This window comes from Phyllobates terribilis, unplaced genomic scaffold (assembly GCF_046119375.1).
Source record: "Phyllobates terribilis strain yellow unplaced genomic scaffold, ASM4611937v1 Scaffold_2__4_contigs__length_985480577, whole genome shotgun sequence".
NCBI classification, from domain to species: Eukaryota; Metazoa; Chordata; class Amphibia; order Anura; family Dendrobatidae; genus Phyllobates; species Phyllobates terribilis.
Window position 1 is genome coordinate 876,560,691 of NW_027362762.1, and position 20,977 is coordinate 876,581,667.

Genomic DNA, 20,977 nt, shown 5'->3' on the forward strand with positions numbered 1-20,977 from the left:
TGAAACGACGACCAATCAGTTTGGCTGGATCTGAGCACACAGTATGGCTCTGAATACATCAGAATTCATTCGGCTGCTTCTGTCCTGTGTCACATCATCAATAAACACTAGTGAGCCAGTGCTAGTGGCAGCCATGCATGCCCAAGCCATCACACTGCCTCCGCCGTGTTTTACAGATGATGTGGTATGCTTTGGATCATGAGCTGTACCACGCCTTCGCCATACTTTTCTCTTTCCATCATTCTGGTAGAGATTGATCTTGGTTTCATCTGTCCAAAGAATGTTCTTCCAGAACTGTGCTGGCTTTTTTAGATGTTTTTTAGCAAAGTCCCGTCTAGCCTTTTTATTCTTGATGCTTATGAGTGGCTTGCACCGTGCAGTGAACCCTCTGTATTTACTTTCATGCAGTCTTCTCTTTATGGTAGATTTGGATATTGATATGCCTTCCTCCTGGAGAGTGTTGTTCACTTGGTTGGCTGTTGTGAAGGGGTTTCTCTTCACCATGGAGATTATTCTGCGATTATCCACCACTGTCTTCCGTGGTCGCCCAGATCTTTTTGCATTGATGAGTTCACCAGTGCTTTTCTTTCTTTCTCAGGATGTACCAAACTGTAGATTTTGCCACTCCTATTATTGTAGCAATTTCTCGGATGGGTTTTTTCTGTTTTTGCAGCTTAAGGATGGCTTGTTTCACCTGCATGGAGAGCTCCTTTGACCGCATATTTACTTCACAGCAAAACCTTCCAAATGCAAGCACCACACCTCAAATCAACTACAGGCCTTTTATCTGCTTAATTGAAAATGACATAACGAAGGGATTGCCCACACCTGTCCATGAAATAGCCTTGGAGTCAATTGTCCAATTACTTTTGGTCCCTTTAAAAACAGGGTGGCACATGTTAAGGAGCTGAAACTCCTAAACCCTTCATCCATCCAATTTTAATGTGGATACCCTCAAATGAAAGCTGAAAGTCTGAACTTCAACTGCATCTGAATTGTTTTGTTTAAAAATCATTGTGGTAATGTCAAGAACCAAAATTAGAAAATGTTGTCTCTGTCCAAATATATATGGACCTAACTGTATTTGTGTCTGAACAGTCAGGGAGACACTATTACTGTTTTTTTTACGGAAAAAAGGCCAAAAGCAGGATAATACAGAGATTTGAACCGTGGAACTGCAAAACCACAGTTCTATTTCTCTGGACTACACCAGAATCTTTTAAACAGATATATTGGTGTCTGAACACTCACAGACACACTCAATTTTTATTTTTTTTTGGGGGGGGGGGGATACCAAAAGGTTAATAAGACGCATATTTGTACAGTCTGACTGAGGGGGAAAAAAAATACAGGATTTAGATGGGGGGGGGAAAAAAAAAAAGGATTTTTCCTGGCCCCTGAGACCGGGGGATAAGTCTAGCCATTTGACCAGCAGGAGCACACAGGACTGTAATGCAGTGTTTGCTGGTATAACCACTGCGTCTCCTATACAGCCTGCCTGCCTGATATCTGGGATGGATATTAGTCCTGAGAAGGACTGTTTGTTTGATTTGGCAGGCTTTAGAGACCCTACACTACCTATTTCGCACTATATATCTCTCCCTAACTCAGTAGCACTGACCCTACACTGTCTGATCTCGGGCGACTGTGTCCAAGATGGCGGCGCCCAGTTTTAAATACTCGAGGTGATGCTGTGCAGCCAGCCAATCACTGTAATGCCCACAAACAACATGGCTGTGGCATTACAGTGACTGGCTGGCAATCCCTGCATGTTAATTGGCTCTGTAAAGAGCGGCAGACGTGCAGGGCGGAGACCCGAGCTCCCGCCCGAGTAACCCGGAAATGCTCGGTGGTCGCCGAGCATCTCGAGTAGTGAGATGCTTGGGCGAGTACCGAGCAGTGTCGAGCATGTTCGCTCAACACTACATGTAAGGCATTTAAGTCTCCTCATACTGGCATGTCAGGTCTGGCATGCCACTCTCCAAAATGAGAAACCTTACCCTTTGTATATATGTGAAATCTTTACAAAACCCTACCTAATCTGATGGTAGCCCATAGAGCATACATTCTTTCAATCTAATGACTATGTAGAACATTTCAGATGTTTCAATTTTTAAAATGTCATCTCTAGCATATATCGGTACATATATCATTTGCATTCATTTATCTATTTTTGCATTTTCTACATAGCTCAAACTTTCCATCAGAAAAGGGGGAACAGACACATGCTCTTTTAGCATCAGCAATCTTATGTCATTATTTTTCCTCTTGTAGAATATACTTTCTAATAGCAATTTCCTGGAAGAATCATTATGAAGTAAGCGATCAGCTTAACACTAGAACTACTGATGGAGTCATTTTGACTCCTTTTGTTTTTTATTTCTCTTCTGTGACTACATTTTTCAGAATTCCGGCTTGAAACTCGGTGACTTTTCCTCAAATATGATGTGAAAAAAGATTTTGTGAGAATAAATAATTTTGGTGAAAAATTTGCTCGTTTTTTTCAAAATTTACCAAGAACTACTGAAGGGAGTCATTTTAACTCCCTACTATATTTTGAGGTCCTTTTGTCACTAAATGTTGCTATAAAGTTTTGTGCATAATTTTTTCACTCTGTCTTATTTACCCTGATGTTCATATAGATGTAGTTCAATTTACATGTCAACTTTTCACATTTTCCTTGTGTTTTACCTGCTTGTATTACTGTGTAATGCTGAACAAAATAGCTTGTTTACTCTAGGCTCTTATCTTATGCTAATGAAGGGTGGTGTTTTTCTAAGGTCCTAGCAGGAGACAGTATTCTGGATAGTAACTTTACTTTCAGTTCAGCTGAAGAGACAAAGAGAACAGACGCAGACATACGAGCTCTGAAGACTCATACAGGTATGAATTGTTATGAAATAGTTTAGCTGTCTGTCAACTGATTCAGCCCACCTACTTTTGAAGGTGGCAGAACAGTTATTATTTCTTTTAGTTTTCATTTCATTTCTATTTTTCAGCAGGGAACTATATAGAATTATGGAATTTGTGAGGAATATGGAGAGAAGACGTTTGATAAAGCCTCAGGATATTCTGGCTACTTTGCAATCCATACCGGAGGATGAATCGGAATCCGAATTGCAGGAACATGTATTTGATTCTGACAGTGATGAAGATTTCATTCCTCAGAACATATCAAGTGAATCTGAAGACTCAGAAGGAACAAATCCAGAAGGTAAGTAGTTATGTGTATTTATTTGTTCTTCCACACACTGAGTTAGGGCCTGTGCACACTAGCAGAATTCTGGCTGAATAGCCATCTGGATATTCTTGCCGCAATACAGGCCGTACCTGCCCGCTCATGCCTGAAGCTCCGCTCCGAACCCCGGGCTGGAGCCGCTGTCAGGGACAGAGCAGCGCTTGCTTACGCGCGAACATGGCTCCGTCCCAGACAGCGGCTCCAGCCCGGGGTTCGGAGCGGAGCTTCAGGTATGAAACTCCGCTCTGTACCTGAGCGGGCAGGTACGGGCCGGATTGTGGTGAGAATATCCGGTCGGATATTCCGCCGCTAATCCAGCCAGTGTGCACGGACCCTTACAAAACAAAAATTCTAAATATTCATCAACTTTTTTACAGATATTCCAAGCACATCAACTGGGGATCGGGCTCATGCAGTTATGTTGCCTCGTGACCATCCTCCTGGTCGTGGACAGAAAAAATCAGCAAAACGTCCCAGAAATGAAAGAACAACAGATAACGATGGCGGCGAAGGTAATGCAACAACAAACACCAGAGAAGGCGAATCTGAAGGAATACTAGTTTCAGCGGATGGTATTCAATGGAAACTTGTTGAAATTGGAGAACACTTGCCTGGTAGGCGTGACAGCCAAAATATTCTTCGAGAAGCACCTGGCCAAACAGGATACGCCAGAAGAAATATCATTATCGATAGTCCTTTGAGCGCATGGCGTTTATTTTTTGATTCATATATATTGACACATATAAAGAACTGTACGCTTGCAGAAGCATGCAGGAACAATAATTTACAGTTTACTCTATCTGATGAGGAGCTAGATGCATTCATTGCGATATTCTATGCTCGTGGAATATCTGGCACGAACCGTCACTCGATTAGCAGTATTTGGTGTAATGACTGGGGAATACCGTTTTGCAAAGCGACAATGTCTAGGGACCGCTTTGTTGAAATTATGAGGTTTCTCAGATTTGATGAGAAATCTACTCGATCGGAGAGACTGCAAACGGACAAGTTTGCTCTATTTTCTACTGTGTGGGACAGGTTTATTGAAAATTGTATTGCGTGTTACAAACCTGGCCCATACATAACGGTGAATGAGCAACTTTTCCCAAGCAAAACTAGGTGTCCATTCACGCAGTACATGCCTTCCAAACCAGATAAATATGGCCACAAATATTGGCTAGCTGTTGATAAGAGGAGCAAATATCTGGCAAATGGCTTCCCTTATCTAGGCAAAGATGACACACGCCGTGCTGAGGACCGTTTAGCTGACCATGTGGTAATGAAGTTATTGGACCCGTTTTTGAAAAAAGGTCGCAATGTTACAACCGATAATTATTTTACTTCAGTAAAATTAGCTAAACAGCTAAAAAGCAAAGGAACAACCATCGTGGGAACACTGAACAAGATAAGGCGAGAAGTGCCTAAAGAAATAAAATCCATGAAAGAGGAATTGTACAACACTAAAGTGTTTAGAAATGAAGACAATTTTACACTTACAGTATATCAAGGAAAGCCCAACAAAAATGTTGTCATTTTGAGTTCCGTCCATCCAGATGTTGTTGTTGCGTCTGATTCCCCTAAAAAAACTCCAGAAACAGTAAAGTTTTACAATGAAACAAAATATGGAGTAGATGTAGTGGATCAGATGGCACGAAAATATACCACACGAACATGCACAAGGAGATGGCCTGTTCATGCATTTGAAAATGCCTTAGACTTTGCGGGTATAAATGCATGGATAATATTCAAGGAGATTACCCACCAAAAAATGTCACGCAAGGCATTTTTGCAAACGCTTGTGAGAGAGTTGAGTGGTCCTTATGTCACAGATAGGGAAAAGGGTTCCACGTCCCAAGTTTCTACATGCTCAGAAGTGATGGTTCAAACAAAATTTTGCCAGATCAAAGAAAAGTGCAAGAAAAATAGATCTGTCGGAAATTGTAAGACTTGTGGTAAGTCTTTGTGTGGGCAATGTACTGCCATAAATCAAAGGCAATGCCTAAAATGCGAAACACCAAATGTTTAGAAGGTGAATTCTGCGCCATATTTTCATTTTTATGCTCCTCCACCTACATTTTCTCTGCTTTTTGTTCTTCAGTTGTTGTTTATATGTGTGCACTTGAATAAAAAAAAATGTTTGAAAAACGTCTATTATAATTATTGTTATTTTCTGTAGAAAAATAAGAAAAGCAGAAAAAAAGCAATCAAAAGCATTACTGTTGGATCTCACAATAATAATACTTTACAAAAAATATAATTATTAATAAATAACCACAAATGAAACTCTAAAAATAAACGAAAACAAGCAAGGAGTCAAAATGACTCCTTTCAGTAGTTCTAGGCGGGGTCACGAGTCCAGTAGTCCTAGTGTTAAATGTCATTGTCATTACATCTACAGAAATAATGTGTTTGTACGTTTGCTGTTTTATCCATAAATGTAATTATCTCCATTGAACAGGAAAGCAAAGTATATCATATATGAACTTACCATGACGTACTGGAAAATCATTGCATTACGTATGCATATACACTGTGTGCAGAATTATTAGGCAAGTTGTATTTTAGAGAATTATTTTTATTATTGATCAACAACTATGTTCTCAATCAACCCAAAAGACTCATAAATATCCAAGCTTAATATTTTTGGAAGTTGGAGTGGTTTTTTTTTTTAAGATTTGGCTATCTGAGGAGGATATCTGTTTGTGCAGGTAACTATTACTGTGCAGAATTATTAGGCAACTTAATAAAAACCAAATATAATCCCATCTCACTTGTTTATTTTCACCAGGTAAACCAATATCCGTGCACAAAATTTAGAAATAAACATTTCTGACATGCAAAAACAAAAAAAATTAGTGATCAATATAGCCACCTTTCTTTATGATGACACTCAACAGCCTTCCATCCATAGATTCTGTCAGTTGCTTGATCTGTTTTCGATCAGCATTGCGTGCAGCAGCCACCACAGCCTCCCAGATACTGTTACGAGAGGTGTACTGTTTTCCCTCCCTGTAGATCTCACATTTTATGATGGACCACAGGTTCTCTATGGGGTTCAGATCAGGTGAACAAGGGGGTCATGTCATTATTTTTTCTTCTTTTAGACCTTTACTGGCCAGCCACGCTGTGGAGTAGTTGGATGCATGTGATGGAGCATTGTCCTGCATGAAAATCATGTTTTTCTTGAACGATACCGACTTCTTCCTGTACCACTGCTTGAAGAAGTTGTCTTCCAGAAACTGGCAGTAGGTCTGGGAGTTGAGCTTCACTCCATCCTCAACCCGAAAAGGTCCCACAAGTTCATCTTTGATGATACCAGCCCATACCAGTACCCCACCTCTACCTTGCTGGCGTCTGAGTCGGAGTGGAGCTCTCTGCCCTTTACTCATCCAGCCTCTGGCCCATCCATCTGGCCCATCAAGAGTCCAACTCATTTCATCAGTCGATAAAACCTTTGAAAAATCAGTCTTATGATATTTCTTGGCCCATTCTTGACGTTTTATCTTATGTTTCTTGTTCAAAGGTGGTCGTTTTTCAGCCTTCCCTACCGTGGCCTTGTCCCTGAGTATCGCACACCTTGTGCTTTTTGATACTCCAGTAACGTTGCAGCTCTGAAATATGGCAAAACTGGTGGCGAATGGCATCTTGGCAGCTTCACGCTTGATTTTCCTCAATTCATGGGCAGTTATTTTGCGCCTTTTTTGGCCAACACGCTTCTTGCGACCCTGTTGGCTATTTGCCATGAAACGCTTGATTGTTCGGTGATCACAGTTCAAATGTTTGGAAATGTCAAGACTGCTGCATCCCTCTGCAAGACATCTCACAATTTTGGACTTTTCAGAGCCCGTCAAATATCTCTTCTGACCCATTTTGCCAAAGGAAAGGAAGTTTCCTAATAATTAAGCACACCTTATATAGGGTGTTGATGTCATTAGTCAACACCCCTCCTCATTACAGAGATGCACATCACCAGATTTACTTAATTGGTAGTTGGCTCTCAAGCCTATGCAGCTTGGAGTAGGACAACATGTATAAAAAGTATCATGTGATCAAAATACTCATTTGCCTAATAATTCTGCACACAGTGTAATATATATATATATATAACCATTCACTGTACTTTTTGTTATAAATAACATTTTTAGCATCACATGTTGTCATGCATAGTAAGGACCTGCTGCGTTGTTCGTATTAATTTCATAAATATGTGTTCGGAAAACTTAATGTCACTTCTGTTTACTAGCACGCCTAAAAGGGAAGCTGTCATCAAAAAATAATCCAATTGTTTAACTTAGGCTTTTGTATTACATGTATTTAAACATTTTGTGAATTTTTTTCCTTATCATGATCTTTATTAAAGCACCACTCCAGCATTTTTTTTTATTGCAGCGCTGGAGTGGTGCTACAAATTTGAGTTTCCTGCACTCAGTATTACAATTACCAGCTGCTATCTTCATCTTCTTTCTGTACCGCTCCGGTCAGTCTCCAGCAGATTTTGACCTGCCTGATCGCTCCAGTGTTTGCTGGCCGATCTGGAACTCACAACTAAAGGTAAGTCTATGAGAGCCAGAAAGAGGGCAGAACGGGGTCTTCATAGACTTACATTGAGAGCTTGTGACTGTTACCTCTGACTTCCTGTCAGCCAGAAGTTATGGTTACAAGATGGCAGCGCGGGTGTGACAGAAGCTGTCATACGCCTCTCCCCTTAAAGACAACGTCTGTAAGAACTGTATTTGAATGTGTTATGACATGGTTTTATTGTATTGTATGAGTAATGTAATATGAGAATCTGCATAGAATTCTATAAGCACTAAGTGATGCAGTTAATGTAATGTATTATAATGTATAATGTTATTCATGTATAGTGTATAGGGATAGTGACTGAAGTTAAGTAGGTCAAAGGGGAAGTTTCCCCAGCAACAGACTGCTGGGACAGACATGTTATGATACAGTTTAATGTTTGGGACCTGTGTGGCGCCCCTGAGAGTTCAGTCGCCACAGAGGTACTGCATCTCACCCAGAGGTGTGGTATCTCACTCTCAGGTAAGGATGGAGTACTGCCCGGGACCCACGCACTTGCATCCATTACACTCCACTTCAGAGGGCAGGGCGAGATTGCTCCTAAGGGAGAGCACAGTCCCTGGGCCCTAGCTGGAGGGCGGAACCATGTAGTGGGTGTGGGTGGAGGAAGAGCAACAGGGGAGCACTTCAGGAGTTGTATAAAAGAGGGAACCGTCTTGAAAGACAGTGTTCAGTAAGAGGAGAACCGTGAAAGGATCAGGAGCTCTGCTCAGGAGGAACGGGCCTGAGTGAGAGAGGCCCAGGAGGTCAGACTGAAGAGAGGAGCAGAGTGGAAGGCTCCAGAAAGAAAGAGGGGATACTAGGGGTACAGGAAGTGCTGGAGGCCAGCCATACGCCTGAATCTACCAGGACGTGGAGGGATCAGGCCGCAAAGGGGACCGGCCCCTAACTAGTGAGAATTACAATATTCAGCTAGAAACCGGAGGCTTCTACATTTTCAGGGTGTAGTTGCCCACAGCCGCAATTAATCGCCAAAAAGGTAGCCACACAGGATCCAGGGAACTCCAGGTTGCCCGCCAAGATCTGATTTTACCGGCTTGGGACACTGGTTGCGAGGCGCAGGGCAGGAGGGTGAGAGCCAGCGCGGGAAGACGACCGAGGAAGGCACACAGAACGGGGTCCCATTAAGTGCTCTTGAATTACCTGAGGGATTGCTGAACTCCTGTCTCGGTGAACGCAGAACGCCGCGAGTGGTGATAATTTGGCCTTGGTAACCAGGAGCAACGTGATAATCGTGAGTAAACCTTGAAGACTGCACCCCACTGTCTCTGAATTATTGCTGTGCCATCACCAGCCCTGCACTACACTGCACAACAACAGCTACCTCATCATTTTCCATCACAGGACTGCCCTGGAGCTAAGCTCTACCTGGGGAGAGCTGAACCAACTCTGCTGCATTACCAACAGCTCCAGAGGACCTGCTCCGCAGCGGCGGCTCCATATAGCCGCATACCACAGGTGGCGTCATGAACATTATCATTAAAAACTTCATTCCCCTTTTAAGTTATTCCCCTTTATTGACCGTCCTGGGTCACAGACCGGGTCACTGCCACTGTGACATCCCCTGCACTGACCAGCCATGCACTGAGTACCCCTCGGCCCAGGGGGCGCATTATACCACCACAGCTTGGAAAGAGTCTGGGTCAGTTAAGAAGGGGAGCACTTCCTGGTTAGTGCAGTGAGTTTGGAGTGAGAGATTAGATTACAACATAAAGAAAGTGTTAGAAGCATTCAAGGCAACAGGGCTGGAGGGTGCAAGAAGTACGCACTGTTCAGGCAGCATTAGAATGTCGGCTACTGTCTTCTGCTGACATCCCTGCAATGTCCGGGACCTACGGCCAGAAATGGGGACTGGAAAGTGTGTCTTATTGCCTTCCAACAAGTGGAAGCTGGATGGGGAGATGCAAGAGGGAGACGTGATGGGTCTCATGAGAGCTGCAGAGCCAAATAGAGTATGCCAGGGGCCGAAGGAGTGATTAAACGAAGGGATAGCTCAGGGAGAAGATGTAAACGTACTGTGCTGTAACATCAATTGCGCATGGACTGCTAAGTAAAGTTGAACTGTTTGTTATGAAGCAAGTGTCCCCTGATTTATGAGCAGCTGTTCCTGGATCCAGGATCTTGGAGACAGCGGATGCTTGCGGCCTAAATGTGAGTACACTGCATTGTACACAGCGTGACACTAAGGGAGTGGGACACAGTTTATTTGTGGGATGCCAGAGTGTGAGAACGCAGCCCCTTGCCCATGACTACTGCCCTACAGACCTTACACGGGTCTGGAGCAAAGTAGGAAGAGCTGAAGACTGCAGCTGGTAAGTATGATACTAGGGGCAGGAACCTTATGTTAGTGGCATCACTCCAGCACTGAAATGAAAATAATGCTGGAGAAATGCTTTAAAAAGCAAGATTAGTAATCTTGAAATTTTCACACTTGCCATCGGGGCAAGACTCATAGGCGCAAATTCATTAAAGGGCATCTGTCAGTAGAAGCAACCCTCCTAAGCCGTCTATATGGGCATGTAGGTCATAGAAAGTTGAATAAAATTATATCTTTATATCTGCGATCCGACTTCTTATTCCAGAGAAATCCTCAATATGCAAAGGAGCTGTTAAGATCTATGGAGCCGGAGATAGATCTCCCTGAGAATCTGTCACCAGAGCTTATTTTAGATGAAAGAGGGCATTACCTGTATGAGACATGTAATGACTGACAGTCGGCTCTCCTGATCAGAAGTGCACGCTGCTCATAAAATGTGCCAAATTCATTAAGTCTTTTGCGCTTCTTAATAAATTTGGCGCATTGCACTCCAGCAAGTCCTTGAATAAGACTGTGTGCTACAACAGTCTTGACCCTTTACCGACATATAACATACACATATGCCGGCTCCCTGACTTTTATGTGGGCTCAGTTCCTGAGCCCGTATCTTACCCAGGAGGTGATGGTTGTGAAATTCAGCCATCATCTGCCTCTAACAGTCGCACATGTAGCAAGCTCCACACGTGGCTGTAGACCTGTTAAATGCTACTCAATCTCTGACAGTGGCATTTACAGCGCACCGGCAGGGGGTGCCTCATTCCGTTCGCCCATCGGCACCTGCATGACATGTTCGCGGGCACCAATGAGTTGCCATGGCTCTGCTAAAGACCCTCATACCTGTCATGTCAGTATTCATGTGAGCTCATGTGATTTTTGTATATTGCACAAGTGACCTGATGATGGCAAGTTCAAGTCTCCAACGGAATTTCCGAATTCTCCTTCCCTACTATATACAGGTGCATCTCACAAAATTAGAATATCATCAAAAAGTTTATTTATTTCAGTTCTTCAGTACAAAAAGTGAAACTCATATAGAGTCATTACAAACAGAGTGATCTATTTCAAGTGTTTATTTCTGTTAATGTTGATGATTATGGCTTACAGCCAATGAAAATACAAAAGTCATTATCTCAGTAAATTAAAATAATTGACAAAAAACACCTGCAAAGGCTTCCAAAGCGTTAAAAAAGGTCCCTTAGTCTGTTTCAGTAGGCTCCACAATCATGGGGAAGACTGCTGACTTGACAGATGTCCAAAAGGCAGGCATTGACACACTCCACAAGGTCCCAGAGTTCCAATTTTCATTTGGAAATCAAGATCCCAGAGTCTGGAGGAAGAGTGGAGAGGCCACAATCCAAGCTGCTTGAGGTCTAGGGTGAAGTTTCCACAATCAGTGATGGTTTGGGGAGCCATGTCATCTGCTGGTGTAGGTCCACTGTGTTTTATCAAGACTAAAGTCAGCACAGCCGTCTACCAGGGAATGTTAGAGCACTTCATGCATCCCTCTAACGACAAGCCTTTTAGAGATGGAAATGTCATTCTCCAGCAGGACTTGGCACCTGTCCACACTGCCAAAAGTACCAATACCTGGTTTATATACAACAGTATCACTGTGCTTGATTGGCTAGCAAACTCGCCTGACCTTAACCCCATAGAGAATCTATTATAGAGAATCTATGGGGTATTGTCAAGAGGAAGATGAGAGACACCAGACCCAACAATGCAGACGAGCTGAAGGCTGCTATCAAAGCAACCTGGGCTTCCATAACACCTCAGCAGTGCCACGGGCTGATCGCCTCCATGCCACGCCGCATTGATGCAGTAATTGATGCAAAAGGAGTGCCGAACAAGTATTGAGGGCATTTACTGAACATACATTTCAGTAGGCCAACATTTTGAATTTTAAAATAATTTTTCAAGCTGTTGTTATAAAGTATTCTAATTTACTGAGATAATGACTTTTGTGTTTTCATTGGCTGTAAGCCATAATCATCAACATTAACAGAAATAAACACTTGAAATAGATCCCTCTGTTTGTAATGACTCTATATGAGTTTCACTTTTTGTACTGAAGAACTGAAATAAATGATCTTTTTGATGATATTCTAATTTTGTGAGAAGTACGTGTGTGTGTGTGTGTGTGTGTGTGTGTGTGTATATATAGTACAGACCAAAAGTTTGGACACACCTTCTCATTTAAAGATTTTTCTGTATTTTCATGACTATGAAAATTGTACATTCACACTGAAGGCATCAAAACTATGAATTAACACATGTGGAATTATATACTTAACAAAAAAGTGTGAAACAACTGAAAATATGTCTTATATTCTAGGTTCTTCAAAGTAGCCACCTTTTGCTTTGATGACTGTTTTGCACACTCTTGGCATTCTCTTGATGAGCTTCAAGAGGTAGTCACCGGAAATGGTTTTCATTTCACAGGTGTGCCCTGTCGGGTTTAATAAGTGGGATTTCTTGCCTTATAAATGGGGTTGGGACCATCAGTTGTGTTGTGCAGAAGTCTGGTGGATACACAGCTGATAGTCCTACTGAATAGACTGTTAGCTGCTTTTTTCTTCCATAATACGAATTCTAAGTAAAGAAAAATGAGTGGCCATCATTGCTTTAAGAAATGAAGGTCAGTCAGTGTGAAAAATTGGGAAAACTTTTATAGTGTCCCCAAGTGCAGTTGCAAAAACCATCAAGCGCTACAAAGAAACTGGCTCACATGAGGACCGCCCCAGGAAAGGAAGACCAAGAATCACCTCTGCTTCTGAGGATAAGTTTATCCGAGTCACCAGCTTCAGAAATCGCAGGTTAACAGCAGCTCAGATTAGAGACCAGGTCAATGCCACACAGAGTTCTAGCAGCAGACACATCTCTTCAACAACTGTTAAGAGGAGACTTTGTGCAGCAGGCCTTCATAGCAAAATAGCTGCTAGGAAACCACTGCTAAGCACAGGCAACAAGCAGAAGAGACTTGTTTGGGCTAAAGAACACAAGGAATGGACATTAGACCAGTGGAAATCTGTGCTTTGGTTTGATGAGTCCAAATTTGAGATCTTTGGTTCCAACCACCGTGTCTTTGTGCGACGCAGAAAAGTGAACGTATGGACTCTACATGCCTGGTTCCCACCGTGAAGCATGGAGGAGGAGGTGTGATGGTGTGGGGGTGCTTTGCTGGTGACACTGTTGGGGATTTATTCAAAATTGAAGGCATACTGAACCAGCATGGCTACCACAGCATCTTGCGGCGGCATGCTATTCCATCCGGTTTGCGTTTAGTTGGACAATCATTTATTTTTCAACAGGACAATGACCCCAAACACACCTCCAGGCTGTGTAAGGGCTATTTGACCAAGAAGGCGAGTGATAGGGTGCTATGCCAGATGACCTGGCCTCCACAGTCACCAGACCTGAACCATATCGAGATGGTTTGGGGTGAGCTGGACCGCAGAGTGAAGGCAAAAGGGCCAACAAGTGTTAAGCATCTCTGGGAACTCCTTCAAGATTGTTGGAAGACCATTTCCGGTGACTACCTCTTGAAGCTCATCAAGAGAATGCCAAGAGTGTGAAAAGCAGTCATCAAAGCAAAAGGTTGCTACTTTGAAGAACCTAGAATATAAGACATATTTTCAGTTGTTTCACACTTTTTTAAGTATATAATTCCACATGTGTTAATTCATAGTTTTGATGCCTTCAGTGTGAATGTACAATTTTCATAGTCATGAAAATACAGAAAAATCTTTAAATGAGAAGGTGTCCAAACTTTTGGCCTGTACTGTATATATAATAATAATTAAAAAAACTATACATGTTTGGGATCACTATAATTGTATTGACTTAGAGAATGATATTGCCAGGTCGTTTATGGTATAGTGAACATGGTGCATAAAAAAAGAAAAAACAATTGTGGGATTGCACTTTTTTCGAAATTTCGTTGCACTTGGCATTTTATTTACCGCTTTCCAGTACATCACATGATATGGTGTCATTCAAAATACAACTTGTCCTGCTAGAAACAAGCCCTCATATGGCTATTTCGATGGAAAAATAAAAACGTTAAGGCTCTAGGAAAAGGGGAAAAGATGCATAATTCCACCTGCTTTTGAGGTAGTAATGGGCCCCATTACCTCTGAGGCTGCACAGATTGCACCAATTTTATGTATGCCCCTGAATGACAGGTAAGGGTATGTGCACAGATTCTGCTTGGAACCCACCTGAAAAAGTGGTAAAAAAACATAAAAAATTAACATATGCACAGCAATGTCAAAATCACTTGCTGTGCAAATGCTCTAGTTTTTTTTCACTTCTTTTATCTGCTTCAGGCTTTGAAAGGTGTGATGTGGTTTAAAGAATTGACTGGTCCTTTCTTCTAGTGGCTTCCACTTTGAAGGTGCCATTATTTTTTATTTAGAATTTAAATAAAAAGACATTACAGGCAAAAAAAGATGTGTAAAACAACGTCAGTGAAGGCGCTTTAGGTAATATATCGCCAGCGTTTTCTTGAAGTGTCTTTCTACAGCAAAAATTATTTGGTAATGCCAGCGGATAAAATACACTCTGTGCATAGACCCTAACACGTCTACACACCACTTATAACACAGGATCCACCAATCACAATAGACTGTCACAGCTCACCTGCTCCCCCTCCCTTCACAATGATGTGTGCACACGCTCATTAGATGCTTTAATACAAAACTTAGGGTCGGAGTCTCTTCATTGCAGCTAATGTACATGTGGATTTCCTGAAACAACACAAAGCTAGAGTCTGAAAAATTCTCAGTGGTCAGTGTGAAAACCGCAAGATTTCTATTTTGTATTTTTTAATAAAGATTGTGATATGACATATAAACATTGTAAAAAAAAAACTAAATATTTGAAACAAAAACCTGATTTAAACAATAGCACGTTTTGTGCTTCCCTTTAAGGACCTTCATTAAAAAAGGAATTAAGCTCGACCAGAGACATGACATTTGAAAATTCAGACTGCGGAGGTCAGAAAGTCACAATATGGTGTTGGTGATAAATCTACTTACATGTAAAGAGGAAGCAGAGCCGTCCTAAAACGATGCTTTCCCTAATCAACAGGAAAACCCTGATTGTGGTTTGTGTCCCACTATGTGAACCGCGTAATAAACCCATCACTGCCTCTATTTTATTATTTTGTTATATTGGGTTTTTCATGTAGCCAACAAAACAACAATGTAGATTGGCATGGGGAAACATTGGAGGGTTTTCCATCACCAGGAAACTCCTATAAGAGTAAGGGGAAGTTCTGAGTATTAACAAACAAAAACAAAAGGTTAAGAGAAAAAATATGTTAAAAGCAGCCTGTCATCTGATTCAGGAACTAGTTCAGTTATTGCAGCCGTTGTGGCTTCTCCTCGCTGTGCTCCGCAAGACGGACAGTTGACCGGGGATTAGTCACCTGCTGAGATGCATAGTCCCCGGACGGCTTTACAAAAAATGTTTTATCTGAAACACTGCAGCATGTCAGAAACATCCTGAAACATCCTGAATGCCGATACAGTTGAAAGCAATGATGGAGGAGGGAGCCTCAGCTGACATTCCCTCCGCCATCATTCTCCCTCTGTGTCTGATGTCTCATGCGGGGTCCATTATACTATATGGAGGGCTATGTGGGGCCCATTATACTGTATGGAAGGCAACGTGGGGCCCATTATACTATATAGAGGACTATGTGGGGTCCATTATACTATATGGAGGGCTATGTTGGGCCCATTATACTGTATGGAAGGCAACATGGGCCTATTATACTATATAGAGGACTATGTGGGGCCCATTATACTATATGGAGGGCTATGTGGGGCCCATTATACTATACTAGATGGTTGCCCGATTCTAACGCATCGGGTATTCTAGAATATGTATGCGGCCGACCGGGCGCAATCAGCAAAGCGGTGTTTAAATTTGGCGCCTATATCGCTGATTGGTCACGGCCGTCGGCTGCGGCCAATCAGCGACCGGTGTTACTGAGAACGGGGAGTGGCGTTGATGTGCGGGTACTTTCGGTGTGAGTAGCCGGGAGATGAACGGCTAGCGCTGGTCATCACCCGGCTGCATCGCCGCTGACTTCCATGCGGCTATCGTCGGGAGATCAGCGGTTAGTGCCGGCTGGGCACGATCAATCAGAGAAGCGGGGTTTTAAATTTCGCTGATTAGTCGCGGCCGCAACCAATCCGCACAGCGGTGTTTAAATTTGGCGCCAAGATCGCTGATTGGTCGCGGCTGGCGGCAGTGACCAATCAGCATCATATTAGTGAGGACCGGGGAGCGGCGCTGCTTGTGTGGGTACTTCCGTTGGGAGATGACTGGCTGCTCGCAGCAGAAGTATCCGGACCGGCGGCGCCGCTCCCCGGTCCTCCGTTCACATTTGCCGTCTGGAGATCAGCGGGCCAAGCCGCTGATCTCCCGACGTTAGCCACATGGAGGTCAGCGGCGCCGCCGGTCGGGGTAGTTCTGCTTCTAGCGCCGCTCATCTCCCGGCTGCATCGCCGCTGACCTCCGTGCGGCAGATGAGCCACTAACGGCCGCCATCTTTTTTCTGAAATCCCGCGTCGCTGATTGGCCGCGGCCGGACCAATGAGCAACTGGGATTTCCTGGACAGACAGACAGACTGAAGGGATAAGACAATTATATATATATATATATATTAGATGGAAGGCTGTGTAGGGGCCATTATAATATTTTAAGAGCTATGTGGGGCCCATTATACTATTTGGAGGGTTATGTAGGGGCAATTACAACATTTGGAAGGCTATGTGAGGGCCATTATACTATATGGATAGCTATGTTGGAGCCTTTATACTTTTTTTGTGGGCTGTGTGGTGACCATTACACTGTTTGCAGGGCTATATAGGGACCATTATACTATTTGCAGGGCTATGTGGGGGCTATTATAATATATTTGTGCAGTTATACAGTGTGAAGGTTTGTGTAGGGTCCATCATACTGTGTGTAGGACTAGTAGGCACAATTATACAGTGTGGAGGATTGTATTGGGGCTATCATACTGTGTGGCCGGTTGTGGGGGCCATTATACTGTGTGGAGGGCTGTGTGAGTGTCACAGTTGGGACATCTTACTGTGTGCGTGAGGAGGAATTCACTGAAGGGTATTGCAGTGTTTTGGGGGGGCACTTTTGTTGGCAACATACTTTATGGGGCAATGAAAGGGGAATCTAAGGGCTTCAATAGTAATTTTCCTCCTACTGTATCTTGCAAATTTGTGAGATGGCTCTTCTGTGATCCCGCTGAATATTATTGTTATTTTTATTTTTTGAGGCGGGGGGTGTACAATTAGAACTTCTGCTATGGGGCCCTATGATTTCTATGTACAGATGACTCAATTCCCTGCTGCTCCCGTGGTCTCCTCTGATCTTTGTTTACTTCACTGCAACACTGGGCTCAGCAATTTTGTTCCGTACATACTGGCATCACCGCTGTGTTCAGTGATTGGCTCCAGCACTAATGTGGCCGTACAACACATGATTGCACAGCAAAGCGAACTAAGACCAGCTGGTACCACCAGAGTAGCAGTGCTGACATAACCTGGGAGTTGAAATGTGAGGATTGATTATTTTAAGCCTTTTCTTGCTCCTGGCCAACTTTTTTTTTTTTTTTTTTTTAAATCCTGAACATTCTCTGATAAAAAAAAAAGTAATGTGATGCCACTAAGCAGAGCTTTCTACATACTGATATAGAGCTATATAAATCAATAGGCAGTGGGATCCCCCTAGTGGTGGCTGGATGTTTGTATTAGGCTGTGTGCATGTCACGTTTTTGCTGCACGGATTTGTCACAAATCCTGAAAGAGAATCCTGAAGTCTCATGCACACGTTGCTTATTTGTGACTTGCAGATTTGGTGCAGGTTCAGATCTGCAGCATGTCAATTCATTCTCATTTTTGCAGTGTTTTTTTTAACCACTGACTTTAGTAAAATCAGCAAAAATGCTATAAAACCCAGGTCTAAAATAATTGAGGATTTGCTGCTTTTTAAAAGCTTTTTTTGCACGTGTTTTTAGACAGCAGTGAATGCTATAGAGATAGATAATAACCCAGCAGCGAATGCTATAGAGATAGATAATATATATAGCAGCTATAGTGGATTTAAAGCGTAACTTTTACTGCCAAGAATAAAAGATTTTTGGCAATCCTCAAAATGGACAATGCACATAACAGATATATTAAAAACTGAAAAAATTGCCAATGTCCCTGTATAGGATCATAACCTGACAGTAGTCAAAAAGTGGCAAAGGCATCAGTAAATACCTGTGTATATATATATTTATAACATGTTTTAACAGGACCAGACAATAAAATCCAGAAACAATTCTGTACGATGGGGCAGATGGATAAAAGGAAAAATCTCACCAAATTCGTTGGTCTCAGAGTTCCTCCAAAAGATCCTCATCCATAAAGGCCCATATCATCAAGTCCAAGGGGTTGACTGTCCCTGTTAGTCCCTATTAACTTGACTGACCCTTCAGACCCCAAGACTCCTGCCCTTACAAGGGCAGCCCACAGCTGACCCTTTAAATCTGGACAGCCCTGAACTGACCCTATGCGCCTCCGGACGCGTTTCTTCAAAAATTTTGAGTCATCAGGGGACTGGCACAAAGAACTGTAGAACACAGGGCTGGGCACCCTCTATCTGGGTTGTACTTTAGGCAATGGCAAGTACATTTCCAAGAGAGTGCATCACTATGAGCGCCCACCCATGTCGCTTCTGGTGTGCTGGACCGCAAGATGCATTTCAAGATGCATCATTATAGAACACCCTCGCTCCTAAACACACTGTGCACTCCACAATGGCCCAATAATAAGAGCCCACAACAACAGCCCCAGGCACCTGTAATGCAAGTACATGGCACAATATGTCAGGATGGTGTTCCATAAGTTAGAAAAGAAAACTCAGGTGGAGGTGTTCCCAGTATCAATGTCCAATAGTATTGGTTCTCTTGCAAAAAGTAGAATAAAGGACAAACAAAAATGAGGTATATAGGTTGAGTTAAAAACTGTAGGCAAAAAGCATAATTTATATGAAGCAACTGTATGTCAGCCGCTCATTCAAACCCCATGGAGACACGGTTTTCAACACAAAGATCCACCTTGTCTCCTTTTGCAGTAATAGGCGGTCCCAATCTCCCCCTCACCGGGGTTTAGCCACTTTCTCGATGCCCATGAATTTGATAATGTTTTTATCGTCACCATGGAATCCGTGAACATGTCTGGAAATAGGGGTATCTCTATTGTGTTCAATGTCACCTAGGTGCTCACCAATCCTACGCCTCAATTCACGCATGGTCTTGCCTATGTATTCCAGGCCGCATTGGCATACACCTCTATAAATAACTCCCTGCGTTCGGCAGTTAATGAAATCCCTGATGATAAATTCTCAGTCAACATTGGGACCTCTAAAGACTATAATTTTCAACGGAAGGGCAATTTATGCAGTTGCCGCACCTAAAACAGCCCTTAAGGTCTGATTTCAACCAAGACTCACTCCCTGGTGCTAGATAGTGGCTCCGCACCAATCTATCACGCAACGAGCGTCCCTTCCTATAGGTGATATGCGGATACCCACCCAAAAAAGGAACAATATCCCCATCCATCTCCAGGATAGGCCAGTACTTTAGAAGAGTTAGTTTCACTTCTGCTGCCCCATTACTAAATGTGGTGATGAGATAGATAATAACCTATTTTGCCTTAGGGTCAATATGATAGTCCAATGCCGCCTGAGGCACATTCATATGGTAACTATTCTCCTGCGTTGTTTACACGTGTATTAAATATATTATAATGGTTACATGTGGCTGTTATTTGATTTTGCACCTCGATCTGCTCATTTGTTTGCACTGGCTTAGTTCTCCCTTTGTGAGACTCCCATACTGTCACACCATTATTTGCACGGACCCTGTTTACTTTCTTTTGTCTTTCTACATACATGGTATATCTATTTACTCTATGCATCACACTGCCGTCCATTATTTAAATGTTAATTATATTCTATGTGTGTAGACCTTTCCATCTTATATTTAGGCTATGTGCACACAATGCGTTTTTGGTGCGCTTTCCCAGCGTCTTTCTACCCGTGGAAATGGGCCAAAAACGCTAGGTAACCTGTGTGCCAGCTAATGCAATGACAATCCTGAAGTGCTGTGCACATGATCAGGAATTGTCCTGTCAGGATTATCATTGCGGTTAAATCTACAGTATGTCAATTCTTCGTAGCGTTTATGCAGCGTTTTTCACCCATTGACTTCAATTTAGTCAGTCAAATCCGCAGCAAAAACACAGGTATAAATATATTTGCTGCGGATGTTTGCTGTGTATTTAACTGACTCAATTCAAGTCAATGAGTCAAAATCGCACTAAGAATTACCCGTGGGAGACTACTCCCCCATCATCCTACGGCCGCTCCCGCTGATAATAGCTAAGTAGTCTCCTCAGTCGGCGTCTGTGCGCAGTGTGAAAAAAAAAGAAGTAAAAATAAATTGATATTAAAATAAAAACACCTTTTATTCACCTGTCCGCCGCACTCCGAGTGTCCCAGTGATAGTTGACTCTTTCTGTACTTTTTTCGACAACCTGGCTTGTGGTCAGGCTAGTCCCTCACATGAGAGGCACCTATTTTAATATGTATTTTATCTGTCATTAATAACATTTATATTTGACTTTTGTTGTGACATGGTTCTTTCCATTTTCCTCCTTTGGGACACTTGGATGGCCTGTTTTGATTTTCTATTGCTTATGTATGGCGACAATTTACCTTGATTGGACCAAAAACTGTTGATTTACTCTACTTCTTCAGGTAT